Below are 27,477 nucleotides of genomic sequence, written 5' to 3'. Positions count from 1 at the left end.
ACCAAGAGAATTTTAGAACAGCCTTTGTGACAAGCTACCTTGTTAAATTGACGATGGTATTAACTTTTTAACAGTTTATGTCCGGGTTGTAATATGACCGGAGGAATTCCAGGATAGTGTGCATGGAGACTCTGAAAGCAACTATAATTGAGATGTTAGTTTTTTCTCCTTTTTGTGTGCGTATTTGATGACGGGGATTGGGTGTTATACGTGCTTTAAGCACTCTGTTTAACTGTTTGCAGAAACTAGCTCGAAACACACGATTTGTATTGTTAGAAATGTTTTTCTTACTGATTTCACAGTGGTAGATTGGTGAAATATTCACGAGAAAGTTATTTGAGGAGAAAAAAACATTAAGAACTTCAACCAAGTTTAAAAAGAAACAAAGTTTAAATGTCGATCCCCTTACAAATTCATTTTCATGAACATCCCTTTCCTCCCCCACTTTTTGCCTTTTTGCACATGCGCAAAAATGAAATTAGGAATATGCTGTGCAACGTGATTTAAGATTTGCACACACTGAATATGCCTTCCACAAATTTTGTTTATGATAACTCACAATTATCACAATGGCACAAAGGCAGAAGCCGGTATGACTGTACGTGACAAATAAATTGGAATTTGAGAAGCGTTTTACACAGTCAGCCCACCCTTGACAAAATGAGACATGATCCGTGCATGGCAGTAGGTGGCGCTAAAGGCCAGTCAGTACACATGCACCTGTATGAAGTGATATTTGTTCTTATTTTCATTATTTTACACGATTTAAAAACTATGCTAAAATACCAACATAAAAACTCTTTACATAACAGCAAATAATAACACATAATCATGCATTGTGAACAGTTTTGGACAATATAATGGATTACATTTTGTTCATTTTTGAGCAAATATTTTCACAACAATAATATACCAACTGGACTAAAATAAATGACACTGACATTTACACTGACTAACAGTGTATAATAAAATGCCCTTTTACATTGTTACAAATTGTGCAGAACTCTGCATGAATTCTAATTGTTATTCATTATTTTTAAAATTAATTTTCATTCATATAATTAATTATTATTGTTAAACCCATAAAAGCAATTGTCGTGCATTTTATGACAATAAAACAGAAAAGCATTGTGGAAATAGTTAAATGCATGTGTATGGTGGCATTAAATTGTGTTACAGCCTAGGAGAATAGGTGCATTAAATAATAACAGGAAGGCAATAGCTTTACATAGTAAGTACAGCATCAGCACATAATGTAGCTCTCTCTCCTCCTTCTCTGGTTTTTGCTCACATTTATCTGCAGTACAAACAAGAAAGAATGAAGTAATGATGCAGTATTTTTAAATTACAACAATTCAATGTGTTTTTATTTAACCCATAGCAAGACTAATGATGCAGTTTACAGCAATGAAGCAAAATGTGTTTACCATCAATGTGGATAAGAAGAGGTGGACTCATGGCATCTAATGGATTTGTTTTGCACTCATAATTCCCATTGTTTAAATATGTTGCTCCATTAAAAAGTAGGACAATGGTGCTGTTAGGCGATGTTGTACTCTCTTCTAGTAAAACAATTTCATTTCTCCACAGCTGAATCTTGTGAGACTCCGACAGACAGATGAATTGACATGAAAGAATAAAGTTGTCCCCCTTGCACAATGTTTTTGGCACTGGACTAGTGAGAACAATGTCAGGAACGCAGGAACCTTTATAGAAGAAAACAAAGTGTAAGTACTTTAATACAATCAATCAAATGAATTAACAAAGAAAGGACAGTATTTCACCTTGAGCATCTTCAATAAGGAGCAACCACAGGTTCAGAAGGATCCAGTACATCGTGTACATACATTTCAAAGTCGTTTGAAGTGGCCCATGTTACTTATACTACTTGTCTTTCCATTTCCTCTAAAATCTTGATTCCGCCTCATTTGATATTTTTGGTATTTCCTTTGTATGAAAGGAAATTGTTGACCACATCCAAACAGAAATCTGATTCTGGAGATAGCGAAATCTTCCCTGCTGACACAGGAAGTCAGATGAAGTCAGATGTTCAGTTGAAAAGATTCATACAGTTTTACTTTGAGTGTAAATTTGCAATTAACAAATTACAACCAAAAAAATACAGTAAGTTATTAACAATTTTAATCTCTTGAATTTCTGCAAAATTACAGCTTTGACCCAGTCTTACAATGAGATTTCCCCAGAATGCGGAGTGTCTGTAGCTTTAAATGCTAATGAGGAGGAGAGACGAGGAGCAGAGTGGCCAATCGAAGTTGTGAAATCTGTCCTCAGCATTTAACCATCACCCTGAGTGAGCAGTGGGCACCATGACAGGCGCCTGGGGAGCAGTGTGTGGGGACGGTGCTTTGCTCAGTGGCACCTTGGCGGATCGGGATTCCACCCGACAACCTTCTGATTACAGGGCTGTTTCCTTAACCACTTGCCCACCACTGCCCCTCTGTTTTTTTTTTTTTTATGTGATGAACACCATTCACATTTACATTTACAGCATTTACCAGACGCCCTTATCCAGAGCGACTTACAATCAGTAGTTACAAGGACAGTCCCCCCCTGGAGACACTCAGGGTTATGTGTCTTGCTCAGGGACACAATGGTAGTAAGTGGGGTTTGAACCTGGGTCTTCTGGTTCATAGGCGAGTGTGTTACCCACTAGGCTAATACCACCAACCACCAATGTTGGGCGCAGACATGAAGTCGTGTCTGCATTTTTCCAAAAAAAAAAAAATTTTTAGGATGAGGCAGTGCAAAACTCCCCCCTTTCCTTTCCCATGTCATGAGGTTTTGAGTTTGAATATGGTACTTAGCTATAAGCCAGTACTAACCCTAGCAACAGTTCTAAGGTGCCGGTACGCCATTCTGGAAATATTTTAAATATGACAGTCAAAAAGCAGATCAGCGTCAAAGGTCATACCCATATTTATCTATATTCTGTATATAAACACCCGAGAGTGTTTATGTAATCCACACCATGGATTTCCATGGACGGTGGGTAAATCAGGAGCAACTTTTGTTCCTCATATGGGTTTGATAATGAAAAACTATTTAATACTTTTAAGAAGCAATCTTCAGGTCCAACCATTTTTATGAACAGTGGGTACGGAAAGTATTCAGACACCCTTAAAATTTTCACTCTTTGTTATATTGCATCCATTTGCTAAAAAATATTTTTTTTACTCATTAATGTACACACAGAAAAACACAGAATTGTTGACAAAAGTCCTAAGTATTCAGACCCTTTGCTGTGACACTCATATATTTAACTCAGGTGGTGTCCATTTCTTCTGATCAACCTTGAGATGGTTCTACGCCTTCATTTGAGTCCAGCTGGATTTGATTATTCTAATTGGACAGCCACCTACACCAGCTCCTCCGACAGGACCCCAAGGTGGTCCCAGATCAGACTGAAGAGATATTGACCTGGGGGCCTCCTGCTGGCAGGACATGCCCAAAACACCTCCCCAGGGAAGCCTCCAGGAGGCATCCTGACGAGTTGCCCGAACCACCTCAACTGGTTCCTCTCAATGTCCTCTCTACTCTGAGTCCCTCCTGAATGTCCGAGCTCCTCACCCTATCTCTAAGACTGCGCCCGGCCACCCTACGGAGGAAACTCATTTCGGCCGCTTGTATCTTGTATTTCGTCCTTTCGGTCATTACCCAAAGTTCATGACCATAGATGAGGATTGTAGAGGACGTAGATAGACCAGTAAATCGAGAGCCTTGCTTTCTGTCTCAGCCCCCTCTTCTCCACAACAGACCGGTTCAGCGTCCGCATCACTGCCCCAATCTGCCTGTCGATCTCCTGCTCTCCTTCTTCCCTCACTCGTGAACAAGACCCCGAGATACTTAAACTCCTCCACTTGAGGCAGGATCTCTCTCCCGACCCTCAGTTGGCAAGCCACCCTTTTCCGGTCGAGAACCATGGTCTTAGATTTAAAGGTGCTGATCCTCATCCCAGCTGCTTCACACTCAGCTATGAACCTACCCAGCAAGAGCTGAAGGTCAGAGCCTGATGAAGCTAGGAGGACCACATAATCTGCAAAAAGCAGAGACAAGATTCTCCTGCCACTAAACTCGACACCCTCCACACGCCACCCACCACGGCTGCGCTTAGAAATTCTGTCCATATAGGTTATGAACAGACAGTACTGACAAAGGGCAGCCATGGCGGAGTCCAACCCGCACCAGGAACAGGTCTGACTTACTGCTGGCTATGCGGACCAAGCTCACGCACTTCTGGTACAGGGACTGAATGGCCCTTAACAAAAGCCCATCCACCCCATACTCCTGGAACGCCCCCCAAAGGGTGCCCCTGGGGACACGGCAAATTTTGCAAAAAAAGCCAAATATGAGCTGCTATATTTGGTTGTAAAGTTCCATTATCAGAATAAATATTTGAATTTAGCTTTACAAAGCTTGCATATGACATGAGCTCTATCAATCTGTTTCTTGCCACCGATGTTGGTAGTAGGTGGTAGTAGCCTAGTGGGTAACACACTCGCCTATGAACCAGAAGACCCAGGTTTGAATCCCACTTACTACCATTGTGTCCCTGAGCAAGACACTTAACCTTAAGTTGCTCCAGGGAGACTGTCCCTGTAAATACTGATTGTAAGTCGCTCTGGATGAGGGTGTCTGATAAATGCTGTAAATGTAAATGTTGTAGAATCCAAAATGTGCCCAAATGTCTGCCTTAAATGAAGACGGGGCGGGTTGAATTTTCTTTTCCATGGCGCGTCCATCCATTGTTCGCACGTGCGCTCACCCACTTTCTTCTTATTCACACAAAGGATTACTATCTGAGCAGAAACCAGCGTAGCGCCATTATACCCAATTGACCTAATTAGTGTTAATTGGTCTTCCAGCTCTTCATTATGCTCAAATTTACATTTTCCAGCCTCTTATTGCTACTTGTCCCAACTTTTTGGGGGATTTGTTGACACTGAAATTTTGAATAAACATTTTTCTTTTAAAATGATACATTTACTCTGATTAAACGTTTGAGCAGTCATCTATGTTCGAAAAATATTGAAATTGACATTTGACATCTCCACCATCATTGCATTCGGTATTTACAATGACGTGAAAAACTATTTGCCCCCTTCCTGATTTCTTATTCTTTTGCATGTTTGTCACACAAAATGTTTCTGATCATCAAACACATTTAACTATTTGTCAAAGATAACACAAGTAAACACAAAATGCAGTTTTTAAATAATTGTTTTTATTATTCATGGAGAAAAAAAAAAAAAAAAAAAAAAAAACAAACCTACATGGCCCTGTGTGAAAAAGTAATTGCCCCCTGAACCTAATAGCTGGTTGGCCACCCTTAGCAGCAATAACTGCAATCAAGCGTTTGTGATAACTTGCAACAAGTCTTTTACAGCGCTCGAGGAATTTTGGCCCACTCATCTTTGCAGAATTGTTGTAATTCAGCTTTTTTTGAGGGTTTTGTAGCATGAACCGCCTTTTTAAGGTCATGCCACAACATCTCAGTGGAGTGGAATACCACTCCAAAGTATTAATTTAGTTTTTTCAGCCATTCAGAGGTGGATTTGCTGGTGTGTTTTGGGTCATTGTCCTGCTGCAGCACCCAAGATCGCTTCAGCTTGAGTTGACGAACAGATGGCCGGACATTCTCCTTCAGGATTTTTTGGTAGACAGTAGAATTCATGGTTCCATCTATCACAGCAAGCCTTCCAGTCCCTGAAGCAGCAAAACAACCCCAGACCATTACACTACCAAAAAGTAGGTCGGTCCACAAGGTATTTTTCACAAAAGTCTTGGCAATCATTGAGGGTTTTTTTTTTAGCAAAATTGAGACGAGCCTTAAATGTTATTTTTGCTTAAAAGGGGTTTGCGCCTCGGAAATCTGTCATGCAGGCCGTTTTTGCCCAGTCTCTTTCTTATGGTGAAGTCGTGAACACTGACCTTAATTGAGGCAAGTGAGGCCTGCGGTTCTTTAGATGTTGTCCTGGGGTCTTTTGTGGCCTCTCGGATGAGTTGTCTGCACTCTTGGGGTAATTCTGGTGGGCCGGCCACTCCTGGGAAGGTTCACCACTGTTCCATGTTTTTGCCATTTGAGGCTAATGGCTCTCACTGTGGTTCGCTGGAGTCCCAAAGCTTTAGAAATGGCTTTATAACCTTTACCAGACTGATAGATCTCAATTACTTTTGTTCTCATTTGTTCCTGAATCTCGGCATGATGTCTAGCTTTTAAGGAGCTTTTGGTCTACTTCTCTGTGTCAGGTAGCTCCTATTTAAGTGATTTCTTGATTGAAACCGGCGTGGCAGCAATCAGGCCTGGGGGTGACTACAGAAATTGAACTCAGGTGTGATAAACCACAGTTACTTATTTCACAAGGGGTGCAATCACTTTTTCACACAGGGCCATGTAGATTAGATATTTTTTCTCCCTTAATAACGTAAACCATCATTTAAAAACTGCATTTTGTGTTCAATTATGTTATCTTTGACTAATAGTTAACAATTTTTGATGAGCTGAAACATTTAAGTGTGACAAACATGCAAAAGAATAAGAAATCAGGAAGGGGGCAAATAGTTTTTCACACCACTGTATTCACAATTTGTTTAGTGTCCCAATGTTTTTGGAATCCGGTTAGTACATATAGACATATAGGACCTTGGGGGTGGGCGCACTGAATGGTATCCAGAGGGCCTTCTCTGTTGCCAGTGCCCACTTTTCAATTATAATTGCATTGACATTGAGGGTTCTTGGGAGGGGCTGAGCTGACACCAACTGCTGTTTGGCTCCATACCCCTGGGAACATATGATTGTGTATGTGGGTGCCTGCTTGTGTATGACTATAGACTGGCTCACTCAAGGGGGCTACATGGCAGGTCCTGGCACTCCTGGATCTGTTGGGTCCCTTGCGGGGGTTAGGGTCCTAGGGTCTGCCCAGGTGCATCCGGTCCACAAAACAGCTCACACAGGTGCACAAACTGTCTGGACAGTCTGAACATGTATTCTGCCCTCCCTGAATGTGGTGTTGAGTTTGGCAGATTAACAATTTCTTCAAATGAGGGAAATACATGAAACAAAGTAACCAGTTAACACCTTTACAATAAACCATGTCCATGACTGTAAACAGCATGAGGCGATTTCTACAATATTCAATGTATTTGTTAACACAAAAGGAACTAAAGCTGAACTTCCCACCACTAGTTCTGAGGAACGGCACTGTCACTCAAATACCTGCTGGCGCGGCTAGATTCACTGCATTGTGGTCAACCACCAAAGGCGCCTGGGGAGCAGTGTATTGGGAACCCTATCACTGCGAGATACATGCGCTCAGCAGCTATTTGCAATCATATATGGAATGAGATTTGTGCACACGATCAACTGCACGATTAACCAGTTGTAAGTATTGATTATGATGATTATGATGTGATCCATATGTAATGGCTTATAGCTGTTGCTGCTGTGCATGTTCTTGAAGCCCACATATCTCCAGTTTCGAGGAACAGAGTTTCACACAAATACCTGCTGGCCAATGAGGCGAAGCCCTGACCACATGAGAGAATTGTGACAAAAGTTCAACTGAATCCTCAGGCAGCATGAACATAAAACAGGGCAGAGCAACTGAAAAGCCAGCAGTGAAACTGTAAAAACGAGCAGTGTAACTGAAAGTCTCACAAGCGAAAATGAAAGAGTGCGATGTAAGCAAAAAACTATAGTCAAAAATCCAACCTTTTATTTTATATTTCAACGTCATATTTTGTTAAGTGTAGTAAGTGGGATTTGAACGTGGGTCTTCTAGTTCGTAGGCGAGTGTGTTACCCACTAGTCTACTACCACCCACCCATTACATAATACCACAACTGACGTATCTGTCTTGCTGGTGAATTTTTTTGGTTTCTTCCAACTCACTTATGGCTGCTCTGGCTCAGTCCTGAAACACTGGCAGCAAAAAACAGCTCCCTAAAACAATGTCTCCTGCTCGCAACATGCCTACTAGGTGAAACTGTTTGGCACATGTGTTCTGATTATGCTCTAAATTAATCAAATAACCATCAAACAAATGGAGGCTAAAATAAAAAATTACAAACTGAATAATTATGTAATCTGGTGATGGCTGTGTGCTAACACATCAAATCTTATTCAGCTTGACCCAGTTCCACATAAGACACACTGATAAGAGCAAGAATGAAATATTAGATTATATTTTGTGTCTGAAACAGGAAGCAAATCAAGATTGATCTCTGATTAACAATCTGCATGTAATGTGCACAGCCATGTAACCTGACCTATTTCCTGGTCATTCTTAGCTTATCCATTAAATGTAGAGGCACAATAAGCACAAGGCAAAGAGCTTCTTAAATATTTAAATAGTTAATTTTAGACAAAGTAAGTTAATGTTAATGATAGATTTTTTGGAGTTAATGACATTTCAATGAACACTGTTGGAAATGGCTGTTATGGAAGTGTAATTTTGTTGCTTCAACATTAACTACAAATTGATTTAATGCTATATCTATTTAAAGTAGTGAAAAGGATTAAGTTAAGAGCTAAGGTTATGGTTAGGTTTAGGATGATGTGTGGTGAATTCACACACGGCATGATCACAACACAAAGCATCCTCCAAAATGACACTTCCCATCCTCCAATCACACTTTCCACGAAAAATCTTATCTCCCTTTTAAATGTCACACACCCGCATGTTTTCAAATCAACTCGAGGGCCTCTCAAATTTCTGAATTTCAAATGGGGGCATAGGGTTTCAGCTCCACCGTGACCATAATACCACTCCTTGGTTGTATTAATGCCACTCCAGATAAGAACCTGAGATTTTTCTATCCTCTCCTCTTCTTTCATTCACATTTATCTAGCTCATTTGAATTGATGTCAGGCTCCATAGTGGACTCACAATAATATCTCACTCATTTTAGAGTTACATGCAGTGTGCAACAAACACACATCTATGGGCACATTAAGGTTTGTCACATGGAATGTGCATGGAGCTGGCTCCAGAGAGAAGGGGTTAAAGATATTTAGCCAACTTTAAAGAACTACAGGCAGATGGACAGCTGGAACTCAGCGTAATTGGGAATCTATAAATCTACCTAAACAGTACATGAGTGAATATGGACTTTATGATGCATGGCGTTCTTTTCACCCTAACCGCAAGGAATATGCTTTCTTCTCACATGTCCTATTCTCGATTGGATTATTTCCTAGTCAGCAGCTCACTGATAAGTGACATGTCAGACTCTGAGATACACCCCATAGCTGTCAGTGATCATGCATCTGTGTCTTTAAGATCATTCCACCAAATAAAAACGGGATATTTAACACATAACTGCTTAAAATAGAGCAATAAATGGTCTCGCTCCGCAGTACCTCAGTAAACTCTTAGTTATTTATGACCCGTCACGCCCCCTGCGTTCGAAGGGTGCGGGGTCACTACTGGTACCCCAAGTACAGAAGATCACAGCTGGGAGCAGATCCTTCTCATATAGAACTCTGCATTTGTGGAACGGCTTGCCAGTCAGTGTCCGGGACTCAGACTCAGTCTCAGTGTTTAAATCCAAACTGAAAATACATCTGTTTTCTCTGGCCTTCTGTCAAAAGCCCAGACACAGTGTAAATGATTAAGTCCACTTTATCAAACAGTGTCCCTGTTAGACACAGACAGTGTTAAATTCACCCTAGTTAGGCTGTCCTAGTTAGGGTACCGGGCCACTGTAGCACCAATATACCACTATTACCACATCTTTCAGTACCAGTCGTACAATGACACCGTCTGCCACTGCTTCTGTTTGTTCTCTCCGAGACACTGAATCAAGCACCCAGACTACTGGCAGACCCCAGTGAAGAGACCATCAGATAAATCCTGGTTCCTGGCAACTGCTAAACGACGACCCAGCATGAAACGAACCAGAGGGTCACCACAGCCACCACCACCGTTACAACTACAGCTTCAGATATCTTCAAATGGACCAATAGCATAATAATGGACATGTAATGTCCATGACACTACTCTGCACTGTCCAGTATCTCCAAATATGGACAGATGCTCCATAATACACTTTGGACTTTTCCACCACTTCACCTGATGGATTTTTTCTTTTCTTGGACAAATCCTCACCAACCCTGCACTGACACCAATTGCAAGCTCACTCTTCCTCAGAAGGGGGTTCCTCTCCATATCACTCCTTCCCAACGTTTCTACCTTACGTTTTTTTTCTCTTTTCTCGTTTTACATTGCGTGCAGAAGGCCATTGAGACATACTGTATGTGATTATGGGCTAAATAAGAAAGAAATGTTGTTGTAAAAACAAAGATTTTATCAGATATTTAAAAAATGAATGGACTTCATATTTATGACTGTAATGACCAGCCTGGAACATCAGCATCTGTTCGCTGGGAAGGAGGCAAAGATGTAATGAGAGGTACAATAATTTAATTTGCATGGCATAAAAAGTAAAGAGAAAACAAATGTACTCAGGAATTAAAAGAAACCATTAAATTCTTAGAAGAAAATATTCCCTAATATGGAAATACTGAGTAAAGCGGTACCATTTCCCAAAGAATGCAATACTAATGATGCGGGGATCAGTATTGCCTTCTTGGGGCAGTGGTGGCACAAGAATGAATAGAAGCAGCCCAGAATCAGAAAGTTGCCATTTCGAATCCCGGCAACTGCCTCCACCTCAGGGTAAAAGGAGACAGTCTCCTGGGTCTGGGGTAGACTGCCCCTCTGGGGATGGTGGTCCCAGGATCTGTGAGATTAGGGTAGTTATGGGGAGAGTAAATGTGTATGTGAATAAGATCAGTTTAGATTTGATTTATTAACCAGCCACTGCCGATCAAGACTTATAAAAGTCGGTTCTTTGGTTCCTCATAACCATTTTCTGCATTCCTATTGTCCTCTTCATTTCAAATATCTGCTTAAATGAATAACCTAGGTAGCTATATTTCAGTCAGATAATACAGGTCAAAAGTTACTTAATTTTGTTGTTTAATTTAGAAATAACGACCGTCTATTTCAGTCTTTTGTTCATTGCATATATGGGCGAGAAAACATTATCCAATGTCTGTTCTGTGGACAATAAACTTCAGCAGACTACCAATTTTAATATAAAAAGTGCTGTGTCTTTGGTTGAGTCTGTGGTTTCATCGCATCTTCTAACACCTCATTCATCCCCGAGGAAAAAAAGCTTGTTGACCATGTATTTGGCACACGGTATTCCAGTACCAGTACACCAAGGTCAGTGCAACTCCTCTCAGCCTGCCACACTTCCACAAGTTACCAGGAGAAGCCAGAGTCTTCATTGCTTCTCAGAACCCAGAAGACTAGGGATCTTGATCATAAGATGTCAATATTCTGATTTAAAAAGCAGAGGACACATTTTGTTGTGTGCATCGTGTGCTGTGCTGCTGTGTATCACAAGTGACCATTGCAGTTAAGGAAGCGGCCCCGTAATCAGAACGGTTTGCTGGTTCGAATCCCGATCCGCCAAGGTTCCACTGAGGTGCCACTGAGCAAAGTACCGTCCCCACACACTGCTCCCCGGGCGCCTGTCATGGCTGCCCACTGCTTACTCAGGGTGATGGGTTAAATGCAGAGGACAAATTTCATTGTGTGCACCGTGTGCTGTGTATCACAATGACAATCACTTCACTTCACTTCACTTTGAACTACTGGGGAGCCTGTGCCGGTGGACGTATGCCGGTGGAAGTAGTGTCAAGAAAATCTATAGATTGCAGACTGTAAGTAGATTTTAATTGTATGGAGGGATTGTGGTTATTGAGAAGAGATAAAAATTGTTGATAGTCTTGAGGTGAGTGGGTCCAAACTCCCCAAATGTCATCAAGGTATCTGAAGTAGTGGAGAGACCGTTTGTCACATTTGGACAAAGCGGCCGCTTCCCATTCTGCCATAAAAATGTTCGCATAAGCCGGGCCGAATTTTTTTCCCATGGCTGTCACTTTAATCTGCAAAAAGAAGTCCCTGTTAAATCGGAGGTCATTTCTATTAAGATTAATCTCTAATAATTTTATTAATTGTTTATCAGGTCTCTTAGAGTCAGGGTATTTACGAAAAATGCCCCCTATAGTGTCAATATTAGTATACAAACTATTAATGTCCATTGAAAATAACAGGGAAATTTGTGGAATGATGAGACTTTTAACTATTTCTACAAAGATTTAAGTGTCCTTGTTATAGCTCGGGTGCCTGGTGGAAAGTGGATTCAGGTAATGGTTCAAATATTCTGCTGTATAGTAGGTTTCGCTCTCACAGTCATAAACTATAGGTCTCCCTGGGGGAATTTTGTGGGGCTTACTCCATTTAGCAGTGTCTTTATGAATTTTAGGGCGTAAATAGGTTCTTTGTTTCCCAAAAGGTAGGTCTTTTGTTTTGCATTGATAAATTTGTTATCGTACAGGGATTGGAGGATTCTCTTGATCTAAATATCTACAGTATCTAAATATATTGGTTTGTCCAATTTTTTAGAATATTGTATGTCATACAATTGTCTGTTTGATTTTGGAAGTCTGTTTGATTTTGGAAGTCTGATTTCAGTTTTAGTCTTCTGTGGAACTGGTCTAGATCTAATTCCGTCTGCATTGTTGTTTTGTGTTTATTTCAATGGATGTTGCAAAAGTCAAACCCTTGCTGAGAAGTCTAAGTTGTGCTGGGGTGATGTTGAACTTTTTGGAAAGTATGATAAAAAAATGTGCCCCTCCTGAAATTGCAGGCTTCTGGGGATATTTACTTTAAATAATTGATCCAGTGCCTCAACATCTTCTCACCTGTCCCTATGTGCCGTGTAAAAGTCTTGCTCCAATAGGGCCGGGATATATTTCACGTGTTGACAAATATGTGCATTCAGTTCTTTTAAAGGACTGTTAAAAGACCTGTTGTGGGAGGAGGTCAGAGAAATTGATCTTAGGTACCCAAAGGGAATGTTTGTGTAGCTACATTGAGTGTCCCTTGTATCTCTTTGATAGTCTCCTTAGTACTCTGATGCCAATGATTGATCCCAAGTGCCAAGATCACATCCTCAGCTACATGGGTGGCCTCAGTTTTACCAATCATGATTTCCATGTGTTGGAACATGGAACCTGAGTCGAGTCCCCAATAATCACACTTATGTTTAACCAACAGTGTCCAATTGTACTTGTGTTTTGCACATTGGGTTGGTTTAGTTGCGGTACAGGCATTGTACCACTTAATGGTGTTATGTTCAAACGAGCTTGTGAGAGCGTTTCAAGGCTGCTAATTTTAGCAGGGTTTAGAGGTTACTTTTGGGAGTCAGACTGACTCCCCCCGACCTTGTCTTTTGCCTCCAATATATCATTACTCAATAATTGCATCCTCCGGCGCTGTGTGTCGATGAGGTGCACGTTGTGGGCAAGGGGGTTAACCTAATTGGATGAGCGAAGTCATTTGGTTGTCTACCGAATCTTTGTCTGAATCATTACCATGTTCACTGAAGTTATAGGACTCGCTGTCTGAGCCTTGGTCTTTGATGGGCGACAAATCATTAATTGATGGGCGAGCAATTAATTGATGGGCAACCAATCATTAATTGGGTCCATCATAGTTGACACTGTGACTCCAATTTTACTTGCCACAGCTGTTGCCGGTTTGGATTGTGTCCCCTGTTCAGCATAAAACTCTGCCTGGATCAAAACACGTTCAATTGTATCTTGTGGGGTGGGAAGAATCACACAGGCATTTTGAGTGGAGGTGTATTCCTCCGTGTGTGTTGGTGGTGGGTTTAGACCAGTTATCACCCACCAATTGATGGGCCTCATACACAAGTCTTTTGCCAACACTTCGTTTTGCCAACAGAATGGCTGTGGCAAAGCAGTCTTGCCAGTTGTGTGAGTCATATTGTAGCAAATTTGTCATTTCAGTATGCAATGCCTCCTCATAATGATCTCTGAGGAGGTGTAGGCCCACTGTTTTGCATTGCCCTTTATGAAATTTAGTGTTGTTGGGTTCAGGAGCGGCGGTGTAATCACCTTCTCCAAGTGTTTTTCAATCTTGTCAATGGCTGGGGGTTGTTGTTCCTGCATTACATTAGTCTTGTGATGCAGGTGTTTAATGAATTTAAAAATGGTCTTTGTTTTTTCAGTAAATTCCAGATCAGAATCCTGTCTAAGTTCCAGGAATTGTGGTCTACCACAATGTTGCTGGACATTGGTCCTTGGTCCATCCTTGGACCACTCTATTTCACAGCTTGTGCATATGTTTTTCTCTGTTCTCCATGTATTGGGTGAGTTGTATAGTAGGTGGTACGAGGTTCAGGCCAGCTAGGTTCCTGATAGACACGTCTATGTTTCCAGGTCTCTTATCAAACTTTCATAATCTGGAAGGATCATGATATTACTTTTAACAGTGCATAAAATAAGAAAATAGTACTTCTAGGCCATCCAGACCTCCTTAAAAAGTGCAAGACATACCAGATGACATAATATCAGGAGTCTTATAAAGTCTATGCAATCAAAGAATAAAAATAACTATTTTTGTTTTGTCTTTTATAAAAGTGCTTTTTTTTTTTTTTTTTTTACAACTCAATGTTTTATAATTCCACATTTTTCAAGACTTGTTTTTCTGCTACGTTAAAGTGTTCAAGTTCAAACTTATTGTGCCATTCCTTTATTTAGTGTAAAAAAAAAAAAAAAAAAAAACAGGTTACACGCTTAACAAACTTAAATAATTTTATAGTGACATTTGTCTTAATAAAAACCAATAACAAATCAAATTCCCAAGTCTATGTTGGATTAATAAGAAACGTGTGTTTTATTAAACAAGTCAGGAATGAAACAAGCTGAAAAAAATGACTAGATCCAAAATGGAAAAAGCTCAGTAAATAGATTGCACAAAGTCCAGTAAATAGATTGCACAAAGACCTTGGTAAAACATCTGCTGGGTGTCCTGGTACAACTCCTTTCGGATGCCCTTATACAACTTCTGCTGGACACCCTGGTACAACAAAAAAGCTGGAAAGAAAACTATCACCCCAAAAACCAGACATGCTCATGCAGGGGGGTCCCCAACAATACAGGACCTCTTATGAGGCAAGTCTGGTGCCAGCAGCCATGGTAGTTTCAGCTCTAATAGTGTATATTAAAGTTGCTTCAGTTAAAAAGGTCGTAGTTGGATCTCAGGAGTAGGCTGGCGGACAGCCATGAGGCCAGCCACCACTTGTTCTGGACCCTGCCTCCCGCCGGCCCTCAGATGCCCTTGGCTGGGTGTCCGGCAGGGCCTGGAGCATTTACTTTGAAAAAAATTGAGTGTTTAAAGCAGACAGCCTCACCTGAATACTGCAGCTATGAATAATGGAATAGGACTCTGGTTCTATTTTGTGGGTTTCCAGAACCAGGGCCATGATTAAGAGGGACGGCCGGGGCATTCGTATTGCGCCGCTAGAGGTGAAATTCTTGGAAAGGAGTTACAGTTCTCGATTCCGTGGGTGGGGGTGCATGTTAGTTGGTAGAGCGATTTGTCTGGTTAATTCCGATAATGAAGGAGACTCAAAAATAGAAATACATACAAAATATGCAGTCGGCGTACAGTTTCACAAGTGGTGTTCAGCCACGCAATTCTTAGTAAGCGCGGGTCATAAGGTCACATTGATTAAGTCCCTGTCCTTTGTACACACCGTCCATCGCTACCGATTGGATGGTTTAGTGAGGTCCTCAGATCCGCCCCACCCAGCCTCCTCACAGGCCCTGGTGGCGATGCCTAGAAGCAGACTTAGAACTGGTGCAGACCAGGGTAATCTAAAAGTTTAATTAAAACAAAGCATTGTGAAGGCCTGTGGTGGGTGTTGACGAGATGTGATTTCTGCCCAGTGCCCTGAATGTCAAAGGGAAGAAATTCAATTAAGCGCAGGTAAACAGTTGTCCCCTGGACAAAGAGACAGAGTCATAGTGAGGGCCCTATCTCCCTGCAGTTCCTGTTGGTAATGGCAGAGATGTGTCTCTGCCAGCTAAGAGGGTCTATAATTCCCTGTATGGTGATGACCTCACACCATATCAGACTTGAAGGTCCAACAACCATGGAAAGTTTAAATCTAAAGTCATACCAGATGGCACAGGATGCGAGTTACTAACATGCTATAGGCGTATCTCAGGAGGCCGAATCATTGCCCATTCAAATTATGCCTCCACAAAATCTGATGATAGCAAGGGTGCTTTTTGTTTCAATTGGGACTCAGATTATGAAGATGCCAAGACCATTGATACGTCCTGGTCTAGGTCAGGAACGTGAACAATTAGAAAGAGGGAGGGAAACGTCACAACCGTTTGAACAAGGTGATTTTTAATAATAATAAACAATACAAGGTGAGGTGAACACAGTTCTAATTCATTTATGTCCTTCGGTTGAGACATCAGGCTGTAGCTGTAGGTTGTATGCAGTACACACTGCTGTAGACAGATGTTAATATTTTGATGACTGGTAGACAGATATGATCATTTAGGGAAAATGAGGCCGCTGGTTTCCACATGAGGAGAACACTACAGAACACCCCTCCACTTGATTGAAGACGGGGAGGTGCGTGAGGATGGCGTTGCAGGTATGTGTGGAGAACAACATTTGGACGGGTTATATGTGTGTGTACTGTGGAACTGCCTGATTGAGGACCTGCCACTTCCTGGAGAAGCTCACAGTCAGCAACAGACAGGTAGGTGAGCAGCGAAAGTAATTTCACGTAGAGGCTGGCCAAGTACCTGGTAATGCCCTTAGTCTTCCACTTGTCCCCCTCCCGGATGCACGCCCCGGAGAAGAAATCAAAAGCAGTGTTGAGGAGTGGGAGGGGGTAATGGTTCTTTCTTGTGATGTACTTGAGTTGTTGTAAGTTGGGAGGAGTTTAATGTCCAGATTGTACGGTGGGGTGGGCGATGTGGGACGATCTATCGAACACTGCCAAAAGGTGCTGGTGCTGGTGGCCCAATGGATGGCATGGCCATCAGTAAAAACACAGTGGTGGATTCGTGCTGGAGGTCGACAGACAACTGAAGGGGTGCATTTTTGAAGAGCACCTGACCTGATTCCATTAAGGTGCATGGAGGTTTGCAGTGACTGGTGGGCAGGCCAAGGCAGGTGGACAGGTCCACGTCCATCAGATTTATGGCCGCCTGGTAATCCACCAGTGCATGCCTCTCGTGTTGGCCAGGGGTGGGTTTTGAGGTGTACTGTGCACCTGGTGGCTGAGCAGGGGGGTTCAGAAGTCACCAGGAGGCTCCGTGACCTTGGCAAGTTTTCTGTTGGTTCTTTCAATTGTCATTTTGGACAAGATGAGCTAAAGTGGTTGCTGCCCCCACAGTAGTTACAGAGGGGACCGCGGGTTCCCCGCCCTGTGCTGCCGTAGTGGGTCGCGGAGATTTGGTAGCACGCATGGGTTGAGGTGGTTGCCTCCATCTCTCATGCTGTTGTTGTCTGTTGACGACTGTGCGGTCATGCTGTTCAGGGTTCACCATCTCTTCTCTGAGGTTTTCACAAAGACCTTGGTAGAAGGTGATAGGAAGCAGCTGTGAGGGTGTGGAGGCTTACAGCTTACAAGTGCAAGGGTTAGCAGCGTACGAGTCCACCATGTGTTGTTTGTTGTGCTCCATTGTGCTCCTGGTGGCCACGCGGTGTGTCTGTGGCCATGACAGTGCTTGTTGTTGTGTGTGTGTGTGTGTGTGTGTGTGTGTGTGTGCGTGCGTGTGCTACCAGGATGAGCTGATGTACATGCTGAGGAAGCTGCTCCTCGATATTGGAGATCTACCTGCCCAGACATCCATCACACATCCTCTTTAACTACCTGCTAAGTCCACGCCCTCAACTGGGAGCTCAGTAAACAACATGATGTAGGGAAAATCCAGCCCAAATATGGGGTTATCAATCGATTTGTGAATTGATTCATAAGCATGTGATTTTTAGCAAATTATTACTAATTCCACATGTTTGATGACTCATAAGTCTTGTGGTAATTTTAATAATAATGTTCTTATAACAATGCCTGGACAGAAGGGGAACCCCAGAGGTCATCCACAATTATTATCAGATAACTCACATTAGAGTAGGTCTGATCATTATCAGTGTAGGGACCCTCGATTTTAATGCAGATATTCAACATTTTATTATATACAAATTCTAAAACTATTACAAACAATATAAAAGAAGTATTTTTCATTCACACACATTCATACAGCTGTCTTGATAAATGTTACGTGCTGGATTTGTAGCTGGGATTTTGGACTTGTGTCGACTTATGAGGGCAAGGTGTCACTGAAGCTGAAGGCTGGAGAAGATGCTGCTTGTTCTTCTTCTGTTCTGCTTGTTCAGTTGTTTTTTTCTGCTTCTTTTCCTTCTCTGCTTTACTGCCAACGTTATCTGCAGTAAGACCACACCCCAGGTTGAGGCCTTAGCCAATGGTGTGATGCTGCAGGGAGGGTTGGCATTGCTTCTCCCCTTGACCAGAGATGAGTTCAGTTTGATGCTCATTATAATAAAGTGATGTAAGTTGATGGGGGAGAGAAGCGCAGAGGGGGGACATTCTGGGATTTTATTCAGAAAACACAAATAAACAGCATGGTGGCCAAAAACAGGGAATAACGGGGAAAATACAAACTGTCCCGCAGGCGTGTGGCGATTGCCAGAACTCAAAATGTACCCATACACTGTTGCCAGGTCAAGTTCACGAAAGAGTTCACTAAAATGCTGCTGCTGCAGAGGGGCGGAGCCACAGGCTTTTAATAGCCATCCGGATTGGGTACAGGTGATGTGTCCAGGTGCCGTCAATCCTGACAAAGCCCCACCTCCAAGGGCTACATGCTCGGAGCCCCACCAGCACCATCAGTGGAGGCGACGGGGCGGACGACAGCAAACACAGGGCTCCTGCCCTGCTGGGTCCTCCCACTGGGCGGGCTCCCTGGCTTGGTCCCGCATGGTGGCCCCGGACCCCTCGGGCTGGCTCCCCGGCGTGGTCCCACATGGTGGCCCCGGACCCTCCAACCTGCACATATAAATCAGGGTCGACCCTTCCGAGTAGGTGCGGGCTCTGTCTCCGCACGTCCCCTCTGATGCGTCTTGCGTCGTTCTCTGCATCACGCAGAGAGGCGGTCCCGGAGCCTCCGCCAACCATTCAGCCCCTCTCGCTGCACGTCCCTGGTTCCCAGGTGGGGGCTTTGCCAGACCATCCGGCTAGCCCCTGCTGCGTCCGTTGGGACAAGCAGGCCCTCTTCCTGCGTGTCCCAGCTGGGTCCTCATGCCATCCAGAAGGGAAGTATTCTCCGTCAGTGGGTTTGACAGTATTTTCAGTCAACCAGTCACTGCGACCCACAGTTAAACGCACACCAAGTACAGCCTTGAAATGCACTTACATTTTGTCATGCTGGTGAGCTGACAGGGGAAGGAAGCGCAGATGCGGGACATACTGGGGATAAGGATTTATTAAAATACACAATAAAATAAACAAGGCGCGATGGCCTAAATCATTGAAACAAAAACGGGGAAGAATATAAATGAGCCCGCAGGCGTTTGGCAATTGCCAGAACTCAAAATACACATACGACGTTGCCAAGTCAAGTTCACCTACAGGTTCATGAACAAGTTCACAAAAATGCCATCCCTGCAGAGGGGCAGAGTCAGAGGCTTTTAACAGCTGTCAGAATTGACCCCAGCTGGCAACCACACTTGGAGCCAATCCTGACATGTTTACACGCATACAGAGACATTGACCCTAATACTCAGGGAGCGTGTCGCGGACATGACAGTTGATAAGTGACTTTTGATAAGTGAGTTGTTTGCACATTTTGAAGTAGGTGACAACTTTGCATGGGTTGATATAAAATATATATATTATATATTTACTGAGTTGATTTGCAGTCAGGCAGCTCCATCCAATGCTGCATGTTTATACAGCACTGAAAAGCTTTTGCAAACTCACGCTCTGCGGAGTTCAGCAATGAGCTCAAGATCCTCAAAGAAGCTGTACATAGTGGATCTGGTGAGTAAGCATATATATATATATATATATATATATATACACACACACACACTCACATACATAAGGACACACACACATACATATAAAGGCCACATAAATGTAATACTGCATTTTACAATTGATGGTTTAGGATATATTGTAATACATTCAAAACAGTTACAGTAACAGATGGCATTTTCCCACAATAACACATTGAACATTTTTAAAAATTAAACTTTTGTAACAATAGGAACAAAAACACGAAAATACTGAATACTGAGACTTTTCAATCAGATAACTCAGATAAATAATAATGTTTATATATCTGACATCTGGAAGTGATATGCATCATACTGATTGATGTTGGATTTTGTTAAATGTGTTTTATTGGTTCATTACCTTTCTGTGTTTCATATGTGTCTTTGCAGCATATCAGGGAAAAACTTCCATCAGCACAGTTGGCACCTCCACCTCTGTGTACCGCTTGAATTTGGCTATGATGTCTTGCTCCAACACTGAAGTGCAGTGAAGTGATGGTCACACGTGATACACAGCAGCACAGCACATGGTGCACACAGTGAAATTTATCCTCTGCATTTAACCCATCACCCTGCAACCTTCTGATTACAGGGCCACTTCCTTAACCGCTAGGCCACCACTGCCCAACACTGTCACTGGCACCGTCACGCCAGACCTCCCAGGACACACTCAGCACCACTGATGAAGAGAATTAGGAAGCTCCTTCTGTTTCTCCATCTCCATCCATCTTGACCCTCAGCAGCTGCTCTCTCTCTTTCTCTCTATAAGCATTCCCAGTGTCGTTAGTGAGCATGAGCCCTTTTCCCCCAACATCATTGCTCACCCCCGCTTCTCCAGCCATGCCACTGGAGCTGACATCCCACCAGACCCCAACATCAGCACCATGCTGCCCAGCCACAGGTACGACAGCAGGACTGCACACACACTGCCCTGCATGGACATGTTTATATCTGTTCAGGTGTCAGTCCAGGTGTCTGTCGGTCTCTCTCCTCCCTCCTAACATTTCTCCTGCCCTTCAGTGTGTGTTGGGGTCTCACAATCATCACATCTAATCAGTCTCCCATGATGCTGCTCCCTGTTTCACTCTCTTCCTGTTTTGGGACAGTGTGCGCTGTGTTTGTCACTCATCTTCAGCCGTCCACTCTGCCCCGTAGCTGCTGTGAAGATCTGGATGTTGTGTTCGGGGGGGTTTTGTGTGTGTGTTGTGAGAGTGGTCCTGGACGTGGCCGTAAATAGCGACGAGGACACTGAGGTCTCTCAGTGGCTCTCCTCTGTCTCCATAGTTCATCTGTCTCACTGCTTCTCTCTTCACTCTGCTCAAATTGGAGTTCCAGTTGGGGATGCCAATCTGCGGGGTCGGGGCATCAGGAGTGGCAACGTCAGGACGCTTTAGAATTACAGAGGGATGCAAAAGTTTAGCATAAAACTAAAAACTTAAAAGCATAAAGTTAAAGATTACAAATAGCTATTTCAGGATTTAATACAAATATTGAGTTTTTATTATGCAGAGTTAGAGTGAAAAAGAAAATGACCCTTCATGAGTAGCCTAGTGGGTAACACACTATGAACCAGAAGACCCAGGTTCAAATCCCACTTACTACCATTAAGTGTCTCCAGGGGGGGACTGTCCCTGTAACTACTGACTGTAAGTCGCTCTGGATAAGGGCATCTGGTAAATGCTGGAAATGTAAATGTAATGCAATGGTTTTGAAACCAGATCTTGATTAGCTTGTTGCACTTATTCAAATTATTGATTTATGACTGTACTGATGGGTTCTAGTGCTTTGCTATTAGTCCTTTAATTAATACACAGAAAGATTGTATCATCACTGTTGTGTTCCCTGGTTCCCCAGCAGTTCCTGTTTGCCTAATTAAGTGCCAGCAGCACTTAATTAGACAGGACATGGAGCTGAAGCAGAGAGTCACCGCATAGGTATCAGCGGTTTGGAGTTAATAATTGACGTTATGAGGTTTTGCACCTTGGTTGGAAATTATATACAGTGTTGGGGAGTAACGGAATACTTGTACCGACGTTACGTATTTAGAATACAAAATATGAGGAACTGTATTTCGTTACAGTTACCGTTTAAATGAGTGATAATCAGAATAGTTACTTTTTTTTTTTTTTTAAATAAATGGATTACAAGGCGGTCATTTCCTGTTTCATATGTTAGGCTATCCCCTCTCTATCTCCTCTCTAATTTTGGTAATTCCACGCTGCGTGGACCACGCATAAGACATGCGCTCTGTTTCAGCGGCCATAAATCCATGCTACCCCTGAAATTGTAAATAAATATGATTTAATGGACTATTACACCAGGATCTTTATACTTTTACAGTGCACATGGACTGAGTGTGTGTAAGGTGACACGCCATCACCCGGTTTAACCTCGCAGTGCGGAACGGAGATGGCTGAAATTGGCCGCTTTCCGCCACAAGGAAGGTCAAAAATGTTTCTTGTGCAAGGCTACTTTTTATTTTAAGTGATGGAATATGTTGGTGACCACAACAGTAGATACTTTTCAATGGCATATTTTATGTTTGTCTTCCACTTTTCAGCTTTATAAATAAAGAAATGGTTAGGGAAAAAACGGGGCTTTTTTATTACATGTGATTGCTACATTCATGTAGTTGTAAAAAACATGACAACATCTTAAGTAATTCAAAGTATTCAGAATACGTTACTCACACTAAGTAACTTAATGGAATACGTTACAAACTACATTTTGGGGCATGTATTCTGTAATCTGTAACGGAATACATTTTAAAAGTAACCTTCCCAACACCGAATATATATGCAGCAATTCGACCATCAGGCCTGTATGGTAGAGTGGCCAGATGGAAGCTACTCCTTAGTAAAAGGCGCACGGCAGCTCACCTGGAGTTTGCCAGGAAGCACCTTTATCATCCAAATGTTGTACCTTCCTCTTAATTATCCATTTTCTCCTGCCACCATGTGTCTAAAACCTCTCAGAAACTATCTCTTAGAGGCTTAGGAGAACATATTCATGTTACAAAGGCTCTGTTACAAGCAACCTCATCTAGCCCATTTTGTCATCTACTTCTGTGGTTGGTGGGCTCTGGAACTCCCAGTCTGCTGTTAAAAAAGCTGACTTCTGGTCTGGCTATCTATCTTCCCCTCCACCACGTAACGTCCCAGAATCCCTCCCCCGCAGTCTGCTATAATATTTTTGTTTAATAGTATGTTTATAACTGAGATTCAGTTGTAGTCGTGACCGTTTACAAAATGTAGAATGGTTACCTCATGGTTTGTATTTACCATTTTGTATTTGTAAATTAAGACCTTGAAAACGTTCTAAATTTTGTTCTCAGGTCTTAAATTTTTTCCATTAAGGCAGGTTAATAAACAGATTAATTAACATTAATAAACACCGCAATACAACATTATTCATCCAATTCTAACGAACCGGGCGGCATTTGCACTTCTTTGCAGCACTGTCACATACCCATAATTCGAGAATAACATTACATTTACATTTACGGCATTTATCAGACGCTCTTATCCAGAGCGACTTACAATCAGTAGTTACAGGAACAGTCCCCCTGGAGCAACTTAGGGTTAAGTGTCTTGCTCAGGGACACAATGGTAGTAAGTGGGATTTGAACCTGTGACTCTGTAGTCTTCTGGTTCATAGGCAAGTGTGTTACCCACTAGGCTACTACCATCCCATAAGGCCAAGTATTTTTTTAAAGGCACTTTGTGAGATTATTTAACATTAATTCAAGTTCCCCCAGCCTGTCTGTGGTCCTGCAGTGGCTAGAAATGGTGATGGGTGTAAATTCTGCCTCGCCATTCACAGAGTGGACGCTCAGACAGCCGTATTTGAAATTTGTTCCCTTATGTCATCACAAGGGGAATTTTTTTATTATAGAAAAATGCAGACATGACTTCCTGTATGCTTACCTTGATTCTTACTGGTGTTTACTGCAGCAGTTACTATGCAAATGAAAAAGGGCAGGGAAGATCATCACAGATCCCTCATCTAGACGCCTACAGACTAGGGTTTAGTTCCTCTCATTGTCACCCACCTAAAGAGCTGATCTGTCACATACATTGCAGCTGCACTTTATGTACACTTTTGATATTATTTCGGCAATCTTTGTATGTTCGGTATACAATATCTTAGACTATATCGTTGTTTTATGCTGCTGCGCACGAGAGACACTACAGAATCTAATTCCGCTCACATACTTGGTCAATAAACATGATTCTAGTTCTGAAATGCCAGCACCACATACCTGATTTTTGAGGGCGGGCCTGTCCCTCCTGTCCTGGCTGGAGGGACTTCACATACGTGTCTTTACAGTATATCGATTTCTAATATTTTTAACATGGTATTTCAGAATCAGAATCAGAATCGTATTTATTGGCCAAGTAAGTGCAAGCACATACAAGGAATTTGATTCCGGTAGATGGTGTCTCTCAAGTACAATGTAGGAAAAAAACCAACAACAACGTGCAATGATGTTGGATTGTTTGTGATTTATAAATAACTATATCTACTTTTTATGAATAAATAGGCAAAAAACAAACTGTGCAATGATGGAGGTGATTTACAGTATCAGCTGTTTAGGAGGGAGATGGCGAGGGGGAAGAAGCTGGTCCTGGTCTGCAGGCTTCTATAACGTCTGCCAGAGGGCAGCAGGTCAAAGAGCCTGTGACCAGGGTGTGAGGGGTCTGAGATGATTTTCCCTGCCCTTTTCGTGGCTGCTCAGGCGGTGATGGAGGAGCACAGGACAGACTCAATGACCGCAGTGTAGAACTGGATCAGCAGCTCCTGTGAAAGACTGGACTTCCCCAGTTGCCTCAGGAAGTACATCCTCTGCTGGGTCTTTTTGAGGATGGAGGAGATGTTGGTCTCCCACTTCAGGTCCTGGGAAATGGTGGTGCCCAGGAACTAGAAGGTCTCCACAATAGACACCGGGTTGTCTGATATGGTGAGGGGGAGCAATGTTGAGGGATGTCTCCTGAAGTCCACTGTCATCTCCACAGTCTTGAGCATGTTCAGCTCCAGGCTGTGTGCATTGGTCCACTTCTTCACAGTTTTGACCACAGGCTTGGCCCGTTTGAGGTGCTGCACTGTTTGGTGTGTTTGGCGCGAGCCTGTATTACGTCCAAGGACTTCCTGAACCACCTCAGAATTAATAACGTAAGTTATGGCTCCTTCGCTAATTCCGTGTGCAGTGTGTGAGATGTACAGCTTGACGAACTCCGTCAGTAGTGAGGATTTCACCTGTGGGAAGTGTAGGAGACTAGTGGAAATGACGGAGAGAATAGCCGAGCTAGAGGAGCGCATCCGAAATGTACATTTAATTAGGGAAACAGAAGTCTTAATTGACTCTTTTCTAGTCCCGGACGCGCACCAGCCCAGTCAGCCGGTGAGTGTGTCTACCCCGGCGCCGGTACCAGTAGCGCCCTCCGGACAGCAGGGCAGTTGGGTGACGGCTCGGCGTAAATCACGCAAGCGAGCTTCCGTGGCGACCCGCCAAGCTCCCCCACCACCTGGGCACCACACACCGGTTCGCGTTCAGAACCGCTTCTCCCCCCTCAGCGAGGCATCCGCTGGGTCCTACAGTCCACCGGCTCTAGTCATTGGCGACTCTATAGTCAGAAACGTGAGGATACCGGCACCAGCGAATAAAACCCTGTGTTTTCCTGGAGCCAGAGCGCCCGACATCCGCGCAAATTTAAAAGTGCTGGCAAAAAATAACCGCAGGTACTCTAGTATAGCGATTCACGTCGGCGCTAACGACGTCCGGCTACGCCAGTCGGAAATAACTAAAGATAATTTTATAGAGATGCTTGAACTGGCTAAAACGATGTCGGATACAGTAATCTGCTCTGGCCCATTACCGCAGTTTCGGCGTAGCGACGAGACCTGTAGCTGCTCCTCGATATAAATCGCTGGTTGTCGGAGTGGTGTCCAAAAAATAAAGTGGGCTTTATTATTAACTGGCCAACATTTAGGGGGAAGCCTGGTCTTTTTGGGCGAGACGGCATCCACCCCAACTGGGCGGGTGCCACTCAGTTGTCTAAAAAATTGGCTCATAGTCTTAGAACCAAAAAACAAAACTGACTCGCCAGAGCCGAGACCAGGCAGCAGACAGACCGGCTAAACCGAGCATCTGCCATTTGCGTAGAGCCGCCACCCAGCGTGTACAATATTGACACTGTGTCTTTACATCGCTCTATTAAAACAAGAGATTATACAAGAAACATTAATAAAACTCATAAATATGCTGACACTGTGTCTATTCCACGGACTGGACGGGGTGTCTGTTTCGGGAACTTACTACCCGTTACTATCACTCCTTCTGAACGTACCACCAGCACCCCCGACATAAGAATAGGATTATTAAATGTTAGATCCCTTACACCTAAAACGCTCATTGTCAATGAAATGATTACAGATCAGGGGTTCGATGTACTGTGCCTGACCGAAACTTGGTTAAAACAAAACGAATTTGTAGCATTGAACGAGTCTAGTCCTCCTGGATACAGCTATGTACACCAACCTCGCTTAACTGGAAGAGGAGGTGGCGTCGCAGTAATTTATAAGGATAACCTCGGTATTACTTATAAACCCGGACAAGGATTTAACTCTTTTGAGATTCTACATACCAATATAACTCATGTAGTCTCACAAAATAAAAATCCTAAATTCATTCCATTGATTATTATTTATAGACCCCCTGGACCTTATTCTGAGTTTCTTAGTGAATTTACAGATTTTGTCTCCAACTTAGTTGTATCTGTGGATAAAGCCCTAATTGTCGGCAACTTTGACATCCACTGTGATAAATCAGAAGACTCACTAAGAACAGCATTCCTGTCTTTATTAGACTCAGTTGGAGTTAACCAACATGTAACAGGACCTACTCACGAAGGTGGTCACACGCTCGATCTTGTGTTGACCTTCGGTTTAAATATAGAAAATATAGTTACTCTTCCGCAATCTGAAATGGTCTCAGATCATTTCCTCATCGCTTTTAAAATATGTCTCAGACACAACAAACTCAATCCCCGTTGTTATAGAGACAAACGGACAATTACATCAAGTACGGCACAGAGGTTTATTAATACCTTACCAGATTTATCAACGCTGATAAACTCACCGTCAGACCCCGCTGAACTTGACCAAGCGACCAAATGTCTAGAATTAACACTGCGTAGTACGTTAGATATAGTCGCTCCCCTCAAAAGGAAGATAGTAAGAGATAAAAACTTAATTCCTTGGTATAATGATCACACGCGCTCGCTTAAGAACACCGCACGGAAATTAGAACGCAAATGGCGTCTAAGTAAATTAAACATATTCCGAATAGCGTGGAAGGAGAGCCTACTTAACTATAAGAAGGCACTTAGCGCGGCTCGATCAACGTATCTGTCCTCGTTAATAGACAAAAACAAAAATAATCCCGGATTCCTGTTTAAAACTATAGCCA

At 42.8% G+C, this 27,477-nt stretch overlaps 2 long non-coding RNA genes across 2 annotated transcripts; one reads left to right on the top strand and one right to left on the bottom strand.

Annotated features, from left to right (window-relative positions):
• The first annotated feature begins 33 nt into the window (after window positions 1–33).
• Window positions 34–20,899, top strand: LOC114769217 (uncharacterized). Its single transcript, XR_003743197.1, has 3 exons — window positions 34–154; window positions 1,591–1,727; window positions 20,779–20,899. It is a non-coding gene; the product is annotated as an uncharacterized LOC114769217 (long non-coding RNA).
• On the bottom strand, window positions 979–1,880 carry LOC114769215 (uncharacterized). Its single transcript, XR_003743196.1, has 3 exons — window positions 1,785–1,880; window positions 1,428–1,706; window positions 979–1,297 (listed from the first exon to the last, which is right to left on the bottom strand). It is a non-coding gene; the product is annotated as an uncharacterized LOC114769215 (long non-coding RNA).
• Window positions 20,900–27,477: the final 6,578 nt, after the last annotated feature.

This window comes from Denticeps clupeoides, chromosome 19, assembly GCF_900700375.1.
Source record: "Denticeps clupeoides chromosome 19, fDenClu1.1, whole genome shotgun sequence".
NCBI lineage: Eukaryota > Metazoa > Chordata > Actinopteri > Clupeiformes > Denticipitidae > Denticeps > Denticeps clupeoides.
This window is presented reverse-complemented; position numbering and strand designations above follow the sequence as displayed.